Source organism: Hippoglossus stenolepis, chromosome 23 (assembly GCF_022539355.2).
Source record: "Hippoglossus stenolepis isolate QCI-W04-F060 chromosome 23, HSTE1.2, whole genome shotgun sequence".
NCBI classification, from domain to species: domain Eukaryota; kingdom Metazoa; phylum Chordata; class Actinopteri; order Pleuronectiformes; family Pleuronectidae; genus Hippoglossus; species Hippoglossus stenolepis.
Window position 1 is genome coordinate 2,043,722 of NC_061505.1, and position 3,053 is coordinate 2,046,774.

The following is a 3,053-nucleotide window of genomic DNA, read 5'->3' on the forward strand; positions in this document are numbered from 1 at the left end:
AGTTTTCCCGGCGCAGGAACATATCTCATGCGGGTGAAGCAAAGAATATTAAGTTCCTGACGTTTAAGTTCATATATCTGGCATCACAAGGACAGAAAGAGCAGGTCCGCAACATGTTTTCCACTCTTCTCCTCCCTCGTCATCCCTCGCTTCCTGAGTCACCATTTTCCTCTTCCTCACCCCCATTCTTCCTCTTCCTCGCTTGCTCCTTTTCCCTCCAGTTACCTTACATCCCCACGTATCTTGTAATCTTAACTTACCTCCGTTTTCTCTCTCCATACTTCTCGCTTCCTCCTCCGTCTCCAGTTGACCCCGTCGCCTCTCTGCGGTGTAAAGGGCTGACCTCCGTTGATCCTGCGATTCAGGAGAGTAGACTTTAAAATACTTTATGTTGTAAAAGATTTAGCGGTTAAATGCACTTTTGCTCTCTTCTCGGCACAAATCAACATCTCAAAGGAACGAGGCTTAAAACTGACAGAGACGGGAGCAGAGGTGAAAGGAAACAGGAAAGTGAAGCAGAGGCAGACGAGGAAGAAGAGGGTGAAGAGGGTGAATGTACTATCCAACACATCTGTTCTCACAACATGGCTGCTGCTACACACACACACACACACACACACACACTAAGTAGAGAGCTGCATTGAAAATAGAAAAGTCTATTAATTCTAAGGTTTAGCAACGTGTCCAAGGGTCCGACAGTCCTTTCTCAACAGGTGCGTTTACAACAGGCTCTGCACTGGTGAACAAAGTGCTCCTGAAAGATGAATCCACTGTAATCCATTAATCACAAAGTATTAAAGCAAACTGAAAATACTTCCTCAAACCCTCACATTCGCCTGTGTGATCCCATGCATGGTGGGCGGGTGGGCTGATGGACGGAGACTGTACTGAAAAACTTTGGCTTCCAGCTCTTGGAAAGAATTCAAACAACACTTCATTACCATCGATTCGTCCCACAAACACTCAGGCCTCCGTACTGGGGAGTAAGACTGTAACACTGCCAAAACACCAAATCTGATTTACTGGTTTGTGAGCACAAGTTTTTTTTTTTGCACAAAGAGATAAAAAGCATTTGCCAAATAACCATTTTCTGCAAGACCCTGGATTGTATTGTGTTTTATAAACATATATAAATAAGAAATAAAGAAAACAAGCAAAGTGTGTCTTGCACAGAAACTGCTGGATCAACAGGTCTGAGTCGTAGTCTGACCTAAACCCTCTGGGGGGTAGAAACCTGCTTTATAACCCTGCCGATGTGTTTGTGTGTGTTTCTGTATGTGTCTCTACAAGAGGAAGCTTATCTCCTGAGCAAGTCTGTGTCATCTGCACCGGATCCACCGAAGAAAACACCACGAATGCTGCTCAAAATACTTGATACCTGGAAACATCGTCTTTATTCAACCTGTCTGAGGAATCTAGGCTCCGGGGAAACCAACAATTCCCTTTAGTCCAAACCAGAATCTAACTTGTTGCATTGGTCCGTCCCTAATGGGCAGAGTTTGGGAACTAACATGATTTTTTTGGGTGTGAAAACGATGTGGTAAAAATAAAATGCAATTAGCTGATCCACTGTTTCCACTTCACCAGCAGTGTTCTATTGGTTTAGTATCAAATCTGAACAATGTTGGGGGACAGCTGGTGCACAGAGTGTGTTAGTGAGTGAACTGTATGAAAAAAACGATTTAAATATGCGACAAAGTCACAGGAAGAGCACGACTTCGTCTCCGTCAGCCTCGGTTGTTGCTTCAATCAGCGTCTGCACCTGCTTCATTCAGCGACTCTGCACCTGACGCCGAGCAAACAGCAGCTCATTTAAATGTCCCCTTCACCGACAGCAGCCCGTTTACCACGGAGTCCCTGTCTGCCTCCGGTTATTAGTCATGCATCCCGCCTCCTCCATGTTAGTGGATGGGACCTGGACGGCTGAGACTGACTCACGACTGGTCGAGCGCATGTATCGTCGGGACGTCGCAACCAAAGCTCCATCCTTCAATTAAACTGACGTCATGGACACAACAGTAACATGCAGCTAAGCTTGCGGAACAAAAAGGAACAACTGTGACTTTCAGGTTTGCCGCCACGCCGACGTTGAGCGATTGTTTCATCTTCTTATCTGTCACCCAGACGTCTGTGAATTCATCACGTTTTTTGGCCTTTGTTTTGCCGGAGCTTGGCATGCAAGTGTGTGTGTGTGTTCCAGATTCAGAGAGATCAGAGCGAGGGGTTTGTGCACCTGTACCCCCTTCACATCTCATCTCGTCTCCCTCTCTCGCCCCACTATCACTCTCTCCATCTCTTCGCCTCCCACACTTGTGTTTTCTTGGCTTGCACTGAATCAAATCTGCTCCAGGGAAGATGTTTTCCTGTAAATATGGGCTTTGTAAAAACACACCTGCCTTCAGAACGCAGCACAGAACAAAGCCGTGTATCTCCGAGGATCTGACAAACCTAATTATTTACAGGCTCAAAATAAATCCTCACGTCAATGAGAGGCTGATCCCTGCAAACAAGAGGCGAGGGAGGGAATTCAAACTGTGACCATGGACCAGAGAGAGATGGAGGTTATGTTTTCACCCCCGTCCGTTTGTTCGTCAGCAGGATTACGCAAAAAAGTACTGAACGGTTTTCCACGGATGTTGGTGGAAGGATGGGACATGGGTTTTATCTTCCAGTGACGTACATCGTTACTCTGAGGTCGGGCAGGAGTTTCCTGACGTCAATAACCCTGCAGCGTATACACAGCTAATAAAGCTAATGTAAAATATTTATATCGGTTAATCTGCTCTCCTGTGAAATATGAGCCGGGCACTAAACTGGACACGGGAATTGATTAGTTCAGGCAACATGTGATTTCCCAAAGTGCCGCCCCCCCCCCATTCCTCAGTTTCAGTCCCAGTTACACTCGGCCACTTACGCTAATCACGCTCCGGGACGGAAACTGGGCCACCGCCATTGCTCTTGTGCCATTTGGTAGTCGTCCCTCTGAATTCGCTAGTTAATCACCAGACTGTGTTCACCTGCTTCTGCCAGCTGCTGCTCCTCCATCATTATAA